General features: G+C 45.5%; 1 pseudogene; it reads right to left on the bottom strand.

Moving 5' to 3' along the window:
* The window catches only part of LOC119308028, a 52,706-nt pseudogene extending 34,766 nt beyond the window's left edge, over nucleotides 1-17,940 (bottom strand).
* Between the last annotated feature and the right edge of the window lie 1,356 nt (nucleotides 17,941-19,296).

Raw genomic sequence — 19,296 nt, 5'->3', positions numbered from 1 at the left:
GGCGGAGCGCTGCCCCGATCCAGATCGGGGGGGAGGGTTGAGAGGCGTGGGGGGAAGCGAGTGGGGGGGAGTGGGGATCGGTTAGGGTTTCGGGTGGCAAGGTGGGCCATATAGGCCAGGGAGGTGCGGGGTGGGCCGGCCTGGTTGGTCCAAGGCCAGCTGGGCCGAGGCCCACAGGGAGAGGGGGCCTTTCTCCTTTTTCTTTATTTATTTTTTTGTTTTGTAACTTTCTCCACATTTTGTATAAAAAGTACCAAATAAGTTTTGTTGACTCCAAAACTTGTCACATAAATAGTAGCCAGAGTTTTGAGCTAGCACCCAAGGTTTCAAGTGGTTTGGAAAAACATAAACATTTGTTTATTTGAGAAAGGCTAATTTAGGAGTTGTTGGAGAACTTCCGATATTACTAGGGATTAACTGGTGAGTCAAATGATGTTGGTTTCTACACGACAATTATTTAGTGAAAAATTGCAACATCTCAAACATTTTTGTTTTCATGTTTGACAAATTAGAATTTTTGACTTTAACCTTGGATTTGAATTAAAGTGGTGATTAGGATCAAGTGAGGATTAGCAACAGCAATGTGATGACATGGCACCATTAACAAGGGATTATTGTAGCTTAATTATCCGGGTGTCACAATTCTCCTCCACTACAAGAAATCTCGTCCCGAGATTTAAGGGTTGGAGTAAGGGGGAAAGACTCGGAGAGAACGAAGCTCAACACAAGATATGTACCCGTGGCTATCTCGACGAACGTGGCATAGAGGCATCTCCCGAGTTAAAATTCAAGACAGTCATCGAGAGCAAGGTAAGGAGGAGCAATAAGAAGCTTCAACCGGGTAGGCAATCGTTCGATTTCTGAAATAGAGGGTTAAAGGGGTTCAAAGCATCAAGATAAGTATTGCGTCTGATACCATAATAGATCACTAGGAAGGGGGCTCGTGATTTGCAACAAAGCCAAGTGCAAAGAATATTTCGGAGTCAAGATTGTACAGGAGAGTCGGGTTTTGATCCTGTGGAACTGTGGGTTATGGGCCCACCATGTGGGTTAACAGCAGGAAGGCGCTAAATTTTGCACGGTCATGATAGCAAGGCAGGTCAGAGGACAACCTGTCAGTTATGTTGGCAACAATTTTGGTACCAAGGGCGAGGGACGAAGAGAATCATTTCCCTGCTCGTTAAGACGAGGCGGACTAATAGGCAAAGTTTTCGTCCATCGGTGGCTACCAGAATGTCATCAATCATAGTAACAAGGTCTTGCTGACAGAGTTGTACATCGAGGCATTTACATAAGCAGCAAATTATCACTGCTCATATAGGTTACATTACAAGAAGGTTTAAACCAAATAATGGAAAGGAAAGTGTAGACATCGAATCAGTTATCGGCGTTCTCGAGTGTCTAACAACTCAGAACCCGTAGAAACTTGGAATCAGCAAAAATTAATAGTTCATGAAGAACTCATAAGATGTTATGTAGTTCCGTGATATTCTCGAGATACCAGAGGGTAATACTCGAAGGTAGAACCGGATAGGGGTTGGACAGAAGAAAAGATCTGCAGAAGACAAGTACTTTAACTTGTCCGAGAAATGAGATCAAAGAAGAACAATCTGGTCGGGACCACGGTGGCAAAGGACCAAACATAGATATAAGATGAACTTATCAAAAAGGGGGTTATTATTATTTCAAGAAGCTTCCATGATAAGTTCCACATCGGGTCCATGGGCATGAACACAAAGGATCAAGGTCGACTCCCACTTCATCAAAGCATAACCTATCATTCACTTCTCATTTTCGACAAAGCCATAGTGTTCAGATTTTATCTAGCATAACACTAGTAGAGTATGACCCGTAGAAGTTTTCCGGGTTCACACAGATTGTGGAAGGCATAGGTTCAACCCATCGGGGCATCTTAGGAACACGTACCACAAACTTTAGGAATAAATAACTTAAGCTCGAAAGCAGAGCATGGTTGACAAAAGCAGGGGATTCAATCTACCAAAGGCATTATGTATCTGGGGAAAGGATCACAAGGTTATTGAATATGAAGGACCCTATTGGATAAAACCCAACAAAGGACCTGGAGGTCCACAATGGATCTGATGTAAGTATCGGTACTCAACTAGAAGAAGAAAGAATGCAAGTAGGTCCGGTTATAGAAACAACTGACTAATTCAAAGCTCAAATGCAAAGGAATTATGGTTTCCAAATTGGGGGATCAGAAGTAGAGGCTCTGATCAAAGACAAGTAAGTTGAATAGATATAGATCAACAATCAATCAAGGCTTGATTCGCTGAACACCAGCTCATGTCTGGAGTGACATCTAAACCAAGGGGAGAATTTTAAATAGGACCGATGATCGCGAGCATTTGCAAACGAATCGAATCAAATGCTCGGAATTATGATGACAAAGGATGCTAATGAGTATTGCTAGACAGATGGAAGTAACCATAATGCAAGCACATAAATATTAGCAGCGCAATAGTTGGAGAGGATTATCGGAAGGTCGGATGGTATTCCAAAGTATCTTGTGAATCACATGAACAACTGTGGATAAACGGATACTCGGCAAGCGCGAGTAATTATCCGTAGGGGTATTCATGTGGCAAGGAACTGCAGGGCGGTAAGCATAAAGAATTCTTGGAACATCGAAGGATTCTTCAGGACATCTTGTAATAACAAGAGCAACAAGGGATGAAGGTATGAACGACAACATAGGTAGTTATGCATAAGGATTTAACGGTGGTAGGGATTGCAACGATGAAGGGTACAAGGGTCTCAGAAAAGTATCGGAGAGTATCTTCAGAATCTTCTGGTGCACCAAGCCATCATCTGTAGTGAAGGGCTCTCCGGGAGGAAGTATTTACGAGATCCTAGAGTTAGAATTAACAAAATCATTTAACCCGAATAGAGGAGAGATCAGAGTCCCAGAGCATAGACGAGGAATAAAAGATCCTAATACCACCCAATTGGCGACGTGGGCCCGTAAACCACACAACCATGTTAGTAAATCAGTTTTTCAAAGACTAGACGCAACTTCGGCCAAGGAGTTGGAAAGGGGCATCCTACAGGCAGTCGGCTCTGATACCAACTTGTGACGCCCCCGATTCAATCGTACACTAATCATACACGCAAATGTGTACGATCAAGATCAGGGACTCACGGGAAGATATCACAACACAACTCTAGACATAAATCAAAATAATACAAGCTTTATATTACAAGCCAGGGGCCTCGAGGGCTCGAATACAAGCTCGATACACAAGAGTCAGCGGAAGCACAATATCTGAGTACAGACATAAGTTAAACAAAGATGCCTTAAGAAGGCTAGCACAAAAGCAACAACGATCGAAGAGGCAAGGCCTCCTGCCTGGGACCTCCTAACTACTCCTGGTCGTCGGCGGTCTTCACGTAGCAGCGTCCATCGGCGGTGGCATCTGGCTCCAGGGATCCACCATCTGGTTGCATCAACCGGGAAGAAGAAAGAAGGGGGAAAAGGGGGTAGCAAAGCAACCGTGAGTACTCATCCAAAGTACTCGCAAGCATCAGATCTATACTAAGTATGCATTGGTATCAAATGGAAGGTTTGTATCTTGGACTGAACTGCAGAATGCCAGAATAAGGGGGAAGACCTAGCCTATCAAAGACTAGCATCTTCACGCAGCTTCGAGCATCTTGCAGCATGTAGAAGAGTAAAGAATAGCAGTTTATATTTAACAAGCATGTTGTAACATTAATGCCCAGAGATCCTTCCTTGAGTACAGACATAAGTTAAACAAAGATGTCTTAAGAAGGCTAGCACAAAAGCAATAACGATCGAAGAGGCAAGGCCTCCTGCCTGGGACCTCCTAACTAGTCCTGGTCGTCGGCGGTCTTCACGTAGCAGCGTCCATCGGCGGTGGCATCTAGCTCCAGGGATCCACCATCTGGTTGCATCAACCGGGAAGAAGAAAGAAGGGGGAAAAGGGGGTAGCAAAGCAACCGTGAGTACTCATCCAAAGTACTCGCAAGCATCAGATCTATACTAAGTATGCATTGGTATCAAATGGAAGGTTTGTATCTGTGGACTGAACTGCAGAATGCTAGAATAAGGGGGAAGACCTAGCCTATCAAAGACTAGCATCTTCACGCAGCTTCGAGCATCTTGCAGCATGTAGAAGAGTAAAGAATAGCAGTTTATATTTAACAAGCATGTTGTAACATTAATGCCCAGAGATCCTTCCTTGACTCCCCGCGAGAAAGCAATCCCGGAGCCACATATCTCAAGTATCCATTTGTACTGGACTAGTGGTATAAGATCAGGATATAAGTCTGAACGTCCGTTATCGTGGACACGGCTATTAATAGATAATCTTCCCTGCAGGGGTGCACCACGTTCGCCAACACGCTCGATCACGTTGGCCGGACACACCTTTCTGGGGTCAATGCCCGGCCTCGGAAGATCAACACGTCGCAGCCCTACCTAGGCTCGGCAGAGAGGTCCCCGCCGGTCTACATCCTAAGCACTCCGGGGTCTGGGCCCATCGCCCGTTGCACTCCGGATCGTTGCATACGGGGCAGGTCCAGGCTCCACCACTACAGGATGGTGTCGGCCCAGCCGTGCCCCACTGCTGAACTGGACGTCTGACAAAGCTTCGGCTGATACCACGATGTCGAGGCCCATAACTATTCTCATGTGGTGGTTGGTGCATAAAGGCCAAAGGCCAACTCAGAACAAATACCCAAACCATAGTGTATTATTAGCTTGTGGAGACGAGCAGAGACTCACGATCGAAAGTGACCCTGTCGCCCCGTCTCGTGGACTTACGACAAGGGCCTAGAATGCCCGGCCATGCCACGTAACCATCTTGCGGGTGCTCTCCGGGCCCGCCCGACTTCCACCAAGGTCTCAAGTCAAAGTCAAGGTAACTGTGTGTCCAGACATCAAGGGGAAAACCCGAGGAATCACCCCGGTGGATTCCACTCAATGTAATCATCAAGGTGAACGTAAGAGGGACCACCCTCGAGGTTCACACTTGAGGTGTTGAACGACAGAGCCGTATCGGGAATGGTGAAAGAGGAAATCACCCTCGATGACCACGACCGAATAGCTACACTACAGAATTATCATCAGGAGTGTGTTATGAGGGATCACCCTCGGCACTCGATAGTAGCTCTGCAGAGTCGAGCAACTAAAGGGGCGTGATGTGATGTGAGGTGTCGGGCTCTGGTCATCGATCACATCGATCGAGGCATCAAAGATGAAGCAGGGGCAACAAGGACAAGTGGGGTCACTGATGGATCACTAACCAACCTATACTAAGCAGTTTAGGATAAGCAGGTAGGTAATAATAGCAGGTACAAAAACAGGCTCTGCATCAAAATAGGAGCAAACAATAACTGTAGCAAAATCTAATGCAAGCATGAGAGTAAAGAATGGGCGATATCGGGATGATTAAAGGGGGGCCTTGCCTGGTTGCTCAGACAAGAAGGAGGGTCGTCGTCGACGTAGTCGATCTCAGCGGGATCAGCAGCGGTCTCGGGGTCTATCGGAGAGAAGAGGGGGAAGAAACAGTAAATACACGCAAACATATGCGCAACATGATTATAAGAGGGGCTAGAGGTGTTATAACGCAGTGCTAGGCGTTACTGGCGAAGGGGGGAAACATCAGGGAAAGTTTTCCCGGTTCCGGACGTTTGTTAGACAGATGAACCGGAGGGGAAAGTTTGCAGGTTCGCTATGCTAGAGACGTGTGGCAGACAAACGGACCGCGTATCCATATTTGTCTCGTCGTTCTGAGCAACTTTCATGTACAAAGTTTTTCGATCCGAGATACAATTAATTTACTATGATTTTTCAAAGTTTTTAAACAATATTATGAAATTATTTTAATTCGAAAATAAAAGCTAAATTGCTAGGCGCACCCAGCAGAGTGTACACAAAAGTGTACTCAGTGGCTGACAGGTGGGCCAGGGGGATCCAGTTGACCAGTCAACGTTTGACTGGTCAATAGGGGTGGGACCCCCCTGTCATTGAATGTTTGTCTACTCTAACAGTTTAGTTAACTAAACTATGTGCTTAGGCTAATTAAGTTTAATTAATTAAGTTAATTAACTACTTAACTAATTAATTAATTGTTTTTATTAAAATATTTTATTACATTTTTTTTGGAAACAGGGGTGTGGGGCCCGGTCGTCATAGGCCCTGGGCCAACTCGGGGCGGTTATCGCGCGAACGAGACTGGGGTTCGGGCGCTGGCCCTGGGCGGTTGCTCGCCCAGCAGGGCTGCCGAGGACATGGCACGACTGGCCACAGCGAGAGTTGGCCGTCGAGCGGCGGCCGGCGGAGGCAACGCAGGGGCGAAGAGGCGGGTCATAACAGGCGCAGCGGGGCAGTGCCGGCACTTGGGGAGCGGCGGGGCGCAGCAGGCGCGGTGCGGGTAGGGGAAGCTCGATGCGTGGGCTGGCTGGCAGGGACGCGCGGGATCGATGGATGGGACCATGTCCGACGGCGACGGAGCTACGGGTACAAGCGGGAGGCGCGCTAAGGGCCGAAACCGACGGGGAAGAGGAAGAAAAGGGAGCGGGGGCTCACGAGGCCCTGTAGATGTGCTAAAGCAACCTCGGGGAGGCGCCGAAGCTTGGGGCGGCGATGGTCGACGATGGTGCGGTGACGAGCGACGGGCGCGGCGTCGGCAGGCGTCAGCTGATGAGGAAGAGGCGACGGGGGCGCGAGGAAGGAGCTGCGAGGCGTCCGGCGAGGTGGGGATCTCCGGGCGGCGGATGGCGGGTCAGGCACCGCTTCGGGATGGGTGCCGGCGGCGGGGGGCGAGGGGTCGGGCCCCTGAGCACGGGCAGGTGCCCAGATCGAGCGGGGGAGGGGCGGAGTGCTGCCTCGATCCAGATCGGGGGGAAGGGTGAGAGGCGTGGGGGGAAGCGAGTGGGGGGGAGTGGGGATCGGTTAGGGTTTCGGGTGGCAAGGGGGGCCATATAGGCCAGGGAGGTGCGGGGTGGGCCGGCCTGGTTGGTCCAAGGCCAGCTGGGCCGAGGCCCACAGGGAGAGGGGGCCTCTCTCCTTTTTCTTTATTTATTTTTTTGTTTTGTAACTTTCTCCACATTTTGTATAAAAAAAGTACCAAATAAGTTTTGTTGACTCCAAAACTTGTCACATAAATAGTAGCCAAAGTTTTGAGCTAGCACCCAAGATTTCAAGTGGTTTGGAAAAACATAAACATTTGTTTATTTGAGAAAGGCTAATTTAGGAGTTGTTGGAGAACTTCCGATATTACTAGGGATTAACTAGCGAGTCCAATGATGTTGGTTTCTACACGACAATTATTTAGTGAAAAATTGCAACATCTCAAACATTTTTGTTTTCATGTTTGACAAATTAGAATTTTTGACTTTAACCTTGGATTTGAATTAAAGTGGTGATTAGGATCAAGTGAGGAGTAGCAACAACAATGTGATGACATGGCACCATTAACAAGGGATTACTGTAGCTTAATTATCCGGGCATCACTCCTTGGTATAGATATATCCTTGATACCATTACCGGAGGGAATTTTCTGGGTAGCCATACTTTTGATTCTTATAATGCTTTAATAGATATATTTGGCTCACCACCCCTTTTGATTAATGGAACTACGTTAACTTTGGAGCATGTTATGCAAAGGCTTGAAATCATTGAAAATAAAGTTGCTACCGTTGAATCAATTGAAAATCTTGATAAAAAGATCCACAATCAAATTACCCAATATGGATCTAAGGTAGGAATGACTTTGAAAAATATTAAAGAAAAAGAACCCATAGTTAATGAAAAAATAAATCTAGACTCTACAAGAATCGATAAACTTGAGGGTATCATCACTAACTTGGGAACCACTTTTTCTTCCATACAAAACACTCCAAGTTCTTCTACTAAACATACTAAGCTTATGTATGTTCCTAAGAATAAGGGTGAATCATCTAGTACGGAAACCGCGGATCTTAAATCTATAAGTGTTCATCCCAATCTTTTTACCATCATTAAGGAACCATTTGCTATAGATGAATTTTTCGATCTTTTGCCTGAAAATTTGACAATTACTAGAAAGAAAGGAAATTCTAAAGGAGGTAGATGCCTCATTGAAGAATTGCCTACCAAACATGGCAATACCTATATCTATCCTCGCTTTTATGCCTAGCTAGGGGCGTTAAACGATAGCGCTTGTTGGGAGGCAACCCAATTTTATTTTGTGTTTTTTGTTTTTGCTTCTGTTTAGGAATAAATAATCCATATAGCCTCTGTTTAGATGTGGTTTTGTCTTTTAATTAATGTTTGTGCCAAGTAGAACCTATAGGATAACCTACGATGATAGTTGATTTGATTCTGCTGAAAAAACAGAAACTTTGCGCGCACGAATATAATTTTGTTAAATCACAGGAACGTGCTTTTGCATTGATTTTTTTGCTGATGTTCAATAAACAAAATTTCCAGGACTTCCCATTTTGGTAGAATTTTTAGAGTTCCATAAGTTTGCGTTAGTTACAGATTGCTACAGACTGTTCTGTTTTTGACAGATTCTGTTTTTCGTCTGTTGTTTGCTTATTTTGATGAATCTATGGCTAGTAAAATAGTTTATAAACCATAGAGAAGTTGGAATACAGTAGGTTTAATACCAATATAAATAAATAATGAGTTCATTACAGTACCTTGAAGTAGTCTTTTGTTTTCTTTCTCTAACGGAGCTCACGAGATTTCTGTTGAGTTTTGTGTTGTGAAGTTTTCAAGTTTTGGATGAATTCTTTTGATGGATTATGTAACAAGGAGTGGAAAGAGCCTAAGCTTGGGGATTCCCATGGCATCCCCAAGATAATCCAAGGACACCAAAAAGTCAAAGCTTTGGGATGCCCCGGAAGGCATCCCCTCTTTCGTCCACTTCCATCGGTAATTTACTTGGAGCTATATTTTTATTCACCACATGTTATGTGTTCTGCTTGGAGCGTCTTGTAATATTTGCGTCTTTGCTTGTTAGTTTACCACAATTATCCTTGATGTACACACCTTTTGAGAGAGCCATACATGAATTAGAATTTGTTAGAATACTCTATGTGCTTCACTTATATCTTTTGAGCTTGATAGTTTTGCTCATAGTACTTCACTTATATCTTTTGAGCGTGATAACTTTTGCTCTAGTGCTTCACTTATATCCTTTAGAGCATGGTGGTGGATTTGTTTTGAAGAAACTATTGATCTCTCATGCTTCACTTAGATTATTTTGAGAGTCGTTAATAGCATGGTAATTTGCTTAATGTTAATATACTTGGTGTTCAAGATATGTGAACCTTTCTTTTGAGTGAATTGAATACTAAGATAAGTTTGATGCTTGATAATTGTTTTGAGATATGGAGGTGATAATATCAAAGTCGTGCTAGTTGGGTGATTATGAATTTGAGAAATACTTGTGTTGAAGTTTACAAGTCCCGTAGCATGCACGTATGGTTAAAGTTGTGTAACAAATTTGAAACATGAAGTGTACCTGGCTTGTGCATCCTTATGAGTGCCGGTCGGGGACGAGTGATGGTCTTTTCCTACCAATCTATCCCCCTAGGAGCATGCGCATAGTACGTGATTTTTGATGACTTCTAAATTTTTGCAATAAGTATATGAGTTCTTTTGATTAATGTTGAGTCCATGGATTATACGCACTCTCACCTTTCCGCCATTGCTAGCCTCTTCGGTACCGTGCATTGCCCTTTCTCACCTTGAGAGTTGGTGCAAACTTCGCCGGTGCATCCAAACTCCATGATACGATACGCTCTATCACACATAAACCTCCTTATATCTTCCTCAAAACAGCCACCATACCTACCTATTATGGCATTTCCATAGCCATTCCGAGATATATTGCCATGCAACTTTCATCATCATCATGACATACATTAATTTTGTCATATTGCCATTGCATGATCATGTAGTTGACATCGTATTTGTGGCAAATCCACCATGCATTATTTTTCATACATGTGACTCTTGATTCATTGCACCATCCCGGTACACCGCCGGAGGCATTCATATAGAGTCATATCTTGTTCTAAGTTTCGAGTTGTAATCCTTATGTCGTAATCAATAGAAGTGTGATGATCATCATTATTAGAGCATTGCCCAAATAAAAAAATAAAAAGAGAGAGAGAGAGAGAAAGGCCAAAAAAAGAAAGGCCCAAAAAATAGAAAAGAAAAGGGCAATGCTACTATCTCTTTTTCCACACTTGTGCTTCAAAGTAGCACCTTGTTCTTCATGTATTGAGTCTCATATATTGTGCTTCAAAGTAGCACCTTGTTCTTCATGTAGTGAGTCTCATAAGTTGTTTTTTTATACTAGTGGGAATTTTTCATTATAGAACCTGGCTTGTATATTCCTACGATGGGCTTCCTCAAATTCCCTAGGTCTTCATGAGCAAGTAAGTTGGATGCACACCCACTAGTTTTCTTTTGTTGAGCATTCATAGTTCTAGTGCATCCGTTGCATGGCAATCCCTACTCCTCATGTTGACATCAATTGATGGGTATCTCCATAGCCCGTTGATTAGCCTCATCAACGTGAGACTTTCTCCTTTTTTGTCTTCTCCACACAATCCCCATCATCATATTCTATTCCACCCATAGTGTTATATCCATGGCTCGCGCTCATGTGTTGCGTGAAGGTTGAAAAAGTTTGAGATTATTTGCTTGGCTTGTCATCGGGGGTATAGAAGTTGGGAACATCTTTGTGTGACGAAAATGAAGCATAGCCTAACTATATGATTTTGTAGGGATGAACTTTCTTTTGCCATGTTATTTTGAGAAGACATGATTGCTTCGATTAGTATGCTTGAAGTATTATTATTTTTCTGTCAATATGAACTTTTGTCTTGAATCTTTCGGATCTGAATATTCATGCCACAATTAAGAAGTTTTACATTGAAATTATGCCAAAGTATCACTCCGCATCAAAAATTCTTTTTTATCACTTACCTACTCGAGGACGAGCATGAATTAAGCTTGGGGATGCTTGATACGTCTCCAACATATCTATAATTTTTGATTGCTCCATGCTACTTTATCTACTGTTTTGGACTATATTGGGCTTTATTTTCCACTTTTATATTACTTTTGGGACTAACCTATTAACCGGAGGCCCAACCCAGAATTGCTGTTTTTTGCCTTTTTCAGTATTTCGAAGAAACAGAATATCAAACGGAGTCCAAACGGAATGAAACCTTCGGGATCGTGATTTTCCAACCGAACGTGATCCAGGAGACTTGGACCCTACTCCAAGAAGTGCCAGAGGCGGTCACGAGGGTGGAGGGCGCCCCCCTGGGCGCGCCCCCCTACCTCGTGGGCCCCTCAATGCTCCACCGACGTACTCCTTCCTCCTATATATACCTATGTATCCCCGAATGATCAGGATAGGAGCCAAAAACCTAATTCCACCGCCGCAACTTTCTGTATCCACGAGATCCCATCTTGGGGCCTGTTCCGGAGCTCCGCCGGAGGGGGCATCTACCACAGAGGGCTTCTACATCATCACCATAGCCCCTCCGATGAAGTGTGAGTAGTTTACTTCAGACCTTCGGGTCCATAGCTAGTAGCTACATGGCTTCTTCTCTCTTTTTGGATCTCAATACAAGGTTCTCCCCCTCTCTTGTGGAGAACTATTCGATGTAATCTTCTTTTTGCGGTGTGTTTGTTGAGACCGATGAATTGTGGGTTTATGATTCAGATTATCTATGGAAAATATTTGATTCTTCTCTGAATTCTTTTATGTATGATTGACTTATCTTTGCAAGTCTCTTCGAATTATCCTTTTTTGTTTGGCCAACTAGATTGGTAGTTCTTGCAATGGGAGAAGTGCTTAACTTTGGGTTCGATCTTGCGGTGTCCTTACCCAGTGACAGAAGGGGTTGCAAGGCATGTATTGCATTGTTGCCATCGAGGATAACAAGATGGGTTTTTTATCATATTGCATGAATTTATCCCTCTACATCATTTCATCTTGCTTAAAGTGTTACTCTGTTTTTACTTAATACTCTAGATGCATGTTGTATAGCGGTTGATGAGTGGAGTAATAGTAGTAGATGCAGAATCGTTTCAATCTACTTTTTTTGGACGTGATGCCTATATACATGATCATTGCCTAGATATGTTCATAACTATGCTCAATTCTGTCAATTGCTCAACAGTAATTTGTTCACCCACCGTAGAATACTTATGCTCTCGAGAGAAGCCACTAGTGAAACCTATGGCCCCCGGGTCTATTCTCATCATATCAATCTCTATCACTTTATTTACTTGCCTTGTTTTTACTTTGCCTTTTACCTTTTTACTTTGCATCTATCTATCAAAAATACCAAAAATATTATCTATCAGATCTCACTCTCGTAAGTGATCGTGAAGGGATTGACAACCCCTAAACGTTGGTTGCGAGTTGCTATCGTTTTGTGTAGGTATGAGGGACTTGTGCGTGGTCTCCTACTGGATTGATACCTTGGTTCTCAAAAACTGAGGGAAATACTTACGCTACTTTACTGCATCATCCTCTCCTCTTCGGGGAAATCCAACGCAGTGCTCAAGAGGTAGCAGCCAGCAAGGGCGGAAGAGACCCGCCGCTGCCCCGGCTGCTCCGGTGTGTCGTAGTCCTTCTCCTCCGCCTCTTAAGCAAGCACGAAAGAAGACAGATGCCACAGCCGCTCCGTCTGCTCCGGCATCTAGCAGTACAGCCAGCAGAGGCGGGAGGCAATACAGATACGGTCCTTCTCTCAAGCCTCTAGAGAAGTTACTGTACAAAAGGACCGAGGAGGAAAACGCGAAGATCGTGCGACCGAAGTGGAGGACTTCTTTAAAGGGTTGAAAGCAAAGAGACATCCACCTCCGGAGGAGAAGGTAGATCCGGTGAAAGCAAAGCGCACTATCGATGCCCTGAGGAAACCACCAAAGTCTCCACCGAGAATCAACTATGAGCGCATTACTGAACAGTCATATCTCGCAGCGGAGCGGTCGGGAAGTACTGTCAGTGATCGAAGGTTAAATGAACGAGCAGCTAAGAAAAAAATTGCCCAGCTCGGCGAACAAGCAAATCAATTGTGCCCCCCACTCAATGTGTCTAGCGATGACATCATCGCTAATGCTCCGGGACGGTGCCCGGTTATAGCAATCTTGCAGATTACCTGCCTGACGATGTAAATTTTGATTTCATGGAGGTGGACGAACACAGATACGAGTACGGGAAGGCTCTCATCAAAGATGAAAAATCTCTAACAACGATGATGCGAAGATTCCATAATTGGTACATGAAAACCTGTAGAGAGTCTGGGGGGATGAATACTTTGTTTCTGAGAATTAAAGAGGAGCACGACCTCGTTGGAACTGATATGTTGCCTGTTCCATTTGAGGAGTTCTTCGAGTTCTTCAATCAAAAGGCCCTCGATAAATTAACGGCCTTTTGCTACTGTCTGTAAGTACTATTTCTGTCATTAAGTCTCTATATATAGCTCAGCTCTTTCATTGCATGTATTTATAATTAATTATCCTCACTATATTATGCAGATTGAAGATCGTCGAGTGCAGAAAACAAGAAATGTATGATATTGGGTTCATTAACACAAATATCATAGATGAATTCAGGTTAAAAAGCACGCCGAAGAGGCCGAGGCCAACTTGCTACAATCGTTGATCAAAAATCAAAACAAAGATTTAATACTCTTTCCTTACAACTTCAAGTGAGTGTTACTGTCGTGTGCATATTCGGTTTCCCTTATTACTCGAGCGAGGTTATAGTAATGTAATTGAGGAGTTATGCATGCATGCGCAGCTTCCACTATGTTCTTCTGGAGATTAAGCTTGAGCGGGGACTAGTAACCGTCTTAGACTCGAGACGAAAAGATCCCGAAACCTATGTGGACATGACTAAATTGCTCAACAAGTAAGTTCAACCGATCATTATCGCACCATATCGACAACTTTTTGTTCATTTCCTGATATCTCAAGTAATAATAATTATTTTCTTTGTCTTGCAGGGTTTGGAAACAGTTCACCGCAGGAGCTCCGGGACTGCCGAAGGAGCTGCGATATACATACCCGAAAGTAAGTACTACTGGCTAGCTAGTTGCGCGCATCTCCCGTTGATTCTATAGCTATACTTTCATCAATGCCATTTATAATGCTTCATTATCAGTTTGATTGACCTCTATTTCTCGTAAAGTGCTTGTGGCAGCAACAAGGGAATAATTTCTGTGGATACTATGTGTGCGAGTTCATCTACAACGCGACTTTGAAAAATAAGCGGGGCTACTCTAAAAGACAATATGAAGTGCGTAAGCAATAATATTCACAATTTCATTTTATTACACCATCATTTCTGTTGAGTTTCATTCATATATATATATTAACCCCCTTCTTCAAATTAGACGTGGCAGATGCAGGATGAACTCCTAGAACAAGATCGCATGAAAGCAATTCAAGAGGAATTGGCGGGATTCTTTCTTGACCACGTCATCAATAAAGCCGGAGAATACCATGTGGAAGTTGATTCAATTGCTAGGGGATTGTAAGAGATCTTATATATTGTATATGTATGTATCCAGTAGCGTTGGATAGATAATACGAAAACTTGTTGTTCGACCAATCTCTCGGAGAAGGAGAGGTCGATCGATCACTTCTCTCGTATGCATGACGAACTTCTGTACTTAATGGTTTCCTTCATTTTCTTACTAGCTAGCGTGTCGAGAGCCTCTCTATGTATAGTACGTAGCGTCGACCAAGCACGAACATAAGAGAGGACACTTCTCTTTATTAATTAGCTAGCTAACACAATATATGAAACACCTAAATTAACCCCCCGAAACCCACAACCACCCCTCCTTTCGAAAAAAAAACAAAAACCACAGCCTATTGGTCCCGGTTGGTGCCACCAACCGGGACCAAAGGCCCTCCTGCGTGGGCTCGGCGCACCGGCCACGTGGAGGCCCATCAGTCCCGGTTCTGGACTGAACCGGGACTAAAGGGCCAGGGCATTAGTAACGACCCTTTAGTCCCGGTTCAGGAACCGGAACAAAAGGCCCTTACCAACCGGGACTAATGGCGGTTTATCTACTAGTGCTACTCTCCCGTCGGCCCACGTTGGTTAGCGTTCGCCGCACCGTGGTGTTCGCCGGCACCACGATGCTCGGGTAGTTGAGGTCGACGTCCGACACAGGGGGCACGGTCTTGCAATTCAAGTTCAAGTCCTGGATGATGTCTTGCATGGCGTATTCGTCGTCATCGTCGTAGTCGTCATCATCGTCGAGCTTGGCGAAAAGATGGCAAATGTACCCGGCGTAGTCTCTGACCTCCAGATCATAGACCAGCCCCGGGTCGACGGCCCGCGTGGCGTTGACGTGCCCCGCGCCTACAGCGAAGGCACTCGCCGGCTCGTGCTTCTCATTCATGGTCCGGCTGCCCTCGTTGTCCACATCATCTCGTTGTCCACATCATCGGCCGTGGTGATTATGGCTGACCTGATGGCCGCCGGCGACCAGTCCGGGTGCACGCTCTTGAGAAGGGCGACGACGCCACTGATGTGTAGCGCCGCCATCGACATCCCGGACTTGAATCTGAAAGGCCCCCGGTTTGGGCTCTCCGTGGCGGCGGCGAGGATGTTGAGCCCCGGCGCCAGGATGTCGGGCTTCACAATGTGTTGGTTGCCGCGGCTCGGGCCACGGCCGGAGAAGTAGATGACCGTGGGCGACGGGCCGACGCCGAGCTGCGTGCCCTTGAATAACACCTGCGCCGCAGAATCCGGGTACTTGCTGTAGTACTGTCCTTGAGCTTGCGGCCGATGGCGGCGGGCTCCTACACGATGGAAGAGCCATACTCCCTGAAGCCCAAGGTGAAACCAGCTTTCTCCAGACCGATGAGCACGACTTGAGCTGCGCCATTGTCGTAGAGATTTTTGATGATGCGGGCCTGAGTGTCAACGTTAACCAACGCATCGTCGCATATCACGATGTGGCCCCTCATGCGGTCGGCACTCACCTTCTTGCACAGGTTACCATCGTCGGGATAGTGGAGGGGTTGGTAGGCGGTCGAGTTGGACCCCTGCACCAGCGCCTCTCCTTCGACCAGCTCGCCCGACTTTAGCACAAGGTCGGCGAAGAGGCTCCGATCCACCGACCCGACGCCCACTGTGATCTTCCACGGCGAGTCGTTCTTGACGGTGGACAAGTCGGGGCCGTCGTTGCCAGCAGAAGTCACGAAGACGACACCCTTGGCCACCGCGCGAAATGCGCCAATGGCCACAACGTCCCTTCCGAGTGGTAGTCCCGGTTTACGGCCGAGGGAGATGTTGATCACGTCGACCCCATCGCTCACCGCCGTGTCAATCGCACGAATTATAGGACCGGTCTAGTGAGCGGCCGGCTGCTCGCTACACTTTGCGAGCGGCCGACCTAAAATTGCAAGTTTTGGTCCCCTAATAATTTATAAATAGCAATTACCTAGTGTGTATTTTTTTGTCAGTTAGTGGATGTTTTTGTTAGCATTAAAAGCATACAGACTAGTCTGTGAAACACATTTATTTTCGCCTCTTAAATCTTTAAAAAGTCATATATTTTAAACCACACATTGGAATTCAGATCCGTTTTCACCTTTGGATTCATCGCGACGAGATCTTCGAAACTAGATCCCGCATGGGTATGTTTCGATGAATTTTTTTTATGCCAACTTTGGTGCTATATGGTGCAACTAAAGTATTGCATTGTGCAACTAGACTATATTGCCGCGTCAACTGAGTATATGTGTGTGTAACTAGTCCTGCCAACTAAATATCAATGCGTGTGCAACTAGTGTTCTGCCAATTAAACATCAATATGTGTGCAACTAGACTATATTACAAGCCAACTAAGCATATATGTGTGCAACTAGTCTTCCTGCCAACTAAACATCAATTTGTGTGCAACTAGACTACGTTACAAGCCAACTAAATATCAATAAGTGTGCAACTAGACTACATTACAAGCTATGACAATTCATATGCAACTATGCGGACCAGATTGTGCAACTATGTGGCCATGCATGTGCCAACTAGAACTATTATGTGTGCAACTACAACTATTGTGGATGCAGCTTCAAAAAGTTGGGTTTGAAAAAAATTACATCATGCAGTATTAAAGTTGCACAAAGCAGTACTGAAGTTGCACAATATAGCCCCAAAGTTGGCATCAAAAAAATTTCGTCAAAACATACTTATGGGAATCTAGTTTCAAAGATCTCGTCGCAAAGAATTCAACAGTGAAGACGGATCTGAATTCCGACGCGCAGTTTGAAAGATATGGCTTTTTAAAAATTCGGAAAACTAAAATAATTATACGTGAAGCTGTTTCTTTCAAATTGGACTAATCAGTGTGAACACATTAAATACTGATAACAACATGCACTAGCATTCAAAAAACAACTCATGCATGGCAAGAAAGAGCGGCCGCTCATTCTCTCCTGTTAGGGTGCGGTCATTTTTTAAATTTTGGGCGAATTATATTCGAACGGAGGCACCCACTAGATCTGCAGGCCTTGTACACGGCCAGGTGTGCGCCGGGAGCGATCCCGGCGGCCGTCCCAGCGGCCAGTCCGTGGGAAGACGAGGCGTTGGCGACGAAGTTGCCCGCCGCAATCGACGCCACGTGCGTGCCGTGGCCGGTCACGTCGGCAGGGTTGTAGTCCACGAAGGACCTGACGCCAATGAGCTTGTTGTTGCACCGGACGGGCCTGACCAAGCCCGTGCACGTGCCCTTCCACCTGGCGGGCGGTGGCGACATGCCGGCGTCGTCGAACGAGGGATGGCGCGACTCGATGCCGGAGTCGATCACCCTGATGATGATCCCTTTGCCGTAGCTAGATTTCGGCCACAAGCCGGCGTCCTTCCTCAGGCCGAGGAACTCGGGCGAGCGGGTCGTCGCGGGGTACATCATCTCGTCCGGGAACCAGCACCCGAAGCCGGGTTTCCTGGATGTGGCCTCCAGCTCCTCCTCCGTCAGCAAGGCGGCGAATCCGTGGAAGATGGTGTTGTGTTGTACGAGTGGAGGAGCCGCGGCTCGCCGTGGGCGGTCACGTCGTCGGGGAGGAAGGATCGGTACCAGCCCTGGCGCGCTTCGTCGTCCATGACCTGGGCGTCCGCTCGAGGCTTGAGCAGGATGATGTACGTCTTGTACTCCGGGGACGACGTCGGCTCTGCCGCTGCGGGGCTCGGGCTGGGAGGGGAGGATGGGTGGCCGGTGTAGGATTGGGCGGATGGTGGAGTGGAGAGGAGGACGGTGGTACACACGCAGAGTGCAAGTGCTACGGGCGCCATTGCCATTGCCATTGAGCACCACCTCGTCGACCACGGCGAGGGAACACGGCAGGCTTGCTTATATAGGCAACATGTATGGGTAATGCCGTTCGGCCGGGGCTAACCTCGTCGCTCTTGATTCAACGACGAAAATATGCCATATATAGCATAATTAAAACACGGAAGTAAATAAAAAGGTTGCAATGGTATTATTAAATTGATACTATCCGTGATTTTTGGGGGTATATCATCCGTGGTTAAGCTACAAATCCCCGCCATGCATGGAATTATTTGGTTTGTTAGCACTTTGACACATGTAGCTATTAACTACTCCCTCCGTCTAGGTGAGTAAATGATCTTAGGTTGTGCACCGTGACCAAGAAGGAGGAGAAAACGAGAGAACTTAATGTTCATTTGCCAATTAATAGTATTGCATGCAATGAACTAACCACTGCATGTCGTGTTTGGTAGTCTTAAGTCATTAAAAGCATGCACACCCCACATCTCTTATTGGTTGATATGTTAAGAAACAAGAAACGAGATAGAATTTAATGCATCGCGCCTAAGTGTTTTGGAATTATTTGATTTTCGTAAAATGACTTACACACCTAGACGGACGGAGTACAATTATTTCCGAATTTCACATGAAAAGTTTCCTTTTATCATGACGAATGATATTACAATAGATATATGTACATAATTATGCAGCGTGTTTTTTGTACAATACACCGAACCAGCCTATCTGAAAATCTGAGCATGTGTGGAAGAAACCAAATAGAGAGCATGTTGAAATCAACGTTGACGCGTCATTTTATGCTGAAACATTGGTTATGCATTTCGAATCCAGCAGCTAACATCAGCTACACTAAAGTTGTCATAAAATCGGACCGGATAGCAGGAGCGCCTTGAATGCAATTTCGAATCCGGAGGGACATGTGGGTCCAAACACACCGATCATTACAGATGCTCCTCTCCTGGCGTTGGAGTTTTCAAGCAT

Source organism: Triticum dicoccoides, chromosome 1B, assembly GCF_002162155.2.
Source record: "Triticum dicoccoides isolate Atlit2015 ecotype Zavitan chromosome 1B, WEW_v2.0, whole genome shotgun sequence".
Lineage (NCBI taxonomy): Eukaryota > Viridiplantae > Streptophyta > Magnoliopsida > Poales > Poaceae > Triticum > Triticum dicoccoides.
Note: the sequence above shows the minus strand (reverse complement) of the source record. Positions and strands in the feature narration are given on the sequence as shown.